Consider the following 1,106-nt stretch of genomic DNA (forward strand, 5'->3'; position numbering starts at 1 on the left):
GGGGGGCGTGCGGGGTTTTATCCTCCCAAGGAGGCGCAGGAGGACGGGCAGGAGCCCCTCTGCTCCGGGGAGCTCGGAACTGGGGGCTGCAGCCGGCTCTGGGGCCGCCACTCCTGGGCTCGCTCCGGCTGGGACACGGACTCGCCCCGAGGTCTGGAGCCGGGGCTGCTCCCCGTGGCCCCTCTCCAGGAGCTGCTCCTGGGATGCCTGGAGCTGTGCAGGGAGCTGTGGGTGCGGATGAGCAGCCAGAGCTGTCACCTGCCCAAGAGGAGGAGGTGCAGGGACAGCGAGGGAGAAGCCGGGCAGGGAGCAGGAAGATGGGAGGGGAAATGTTGGAAATGATGGCAGAGCCTCTGCCTGCTCCCCGTGCAGGCTCTGCTGGTGTCGGGCATCCCATTGGCACTGTAACTTCCTGTGCAGATCCCGAGCTTTTCCTGCTCCCTGCCTGTGCTGGAGGCTTTGCAGGGAGCGCATGGGGCCCTGCTGTGTGGCTCTGCTCCTTTCCCTGCCTGTTCCCTCAGACCTGGGCTGTTCCCCAGGGAACTGGCTGCTCCCTGGCCTCTGGGCCTGTGCTCCCCACCGTGGTTTTGTTTTAGCCATTTTTCCCTTGCCATTCAGTGGGGAAATGCTGTCCCAGCTGCTGTGGGCAGGAGCGAGGGTTATATCCATCAGATCCACCGGGGAAAAGCCCCAAGCCCACAGGACAGATAATTTTGTCAAGACAGACCCCATGGGAGAAATATTTTCCTCTTGGCAATTCCATTCTCCCTGCCCTGAGCAGAACAGCTCATACTCCTCATAAACGCTTTCCCTGCCCGAGAATCCTGCATGTTCTCATCCCTGTGAATGTCCTTGTGTTCTCCTGGTCTAAACACCCCACAGCAGGGAGTTCCAGGGGTTAATAATGGCTTTCCCCCCACCCTAAAGTGGTGTTTTCTGGACTTTGGTTTCTTCTGTGCTCTCCCTTTCCTCCACAGCAGGTCCGAGTTACCCGGCTGCTGTTCCTGTCTCCATTGTCACTCCCTGTGCCTCTCCCTCTCCTCCTTGGCTCCCGTTGGGATTTCTCGGAGTGTCCTGTCAGGCCCCGCTGCTGCAGGGCCGGGGGG

This window comes from Corvus brachyrhynchos, unplaced genomic scaffold (assembly GCF_000691975.1).
Source record: "Corvus brachyrhynchos isolate BGI_N302 unplaced genomic scaffold, ASM69197v1 scaffold68, whole genome shotgun sequence".
In the NCBI taxonomy this organism is placed as follows: domain Eukaryota; kingdom Metazoa; phylum Chordata; class Aves; order Passeriformes; family Corvidae; genus Corvus; species Corvus brachyrhynchos.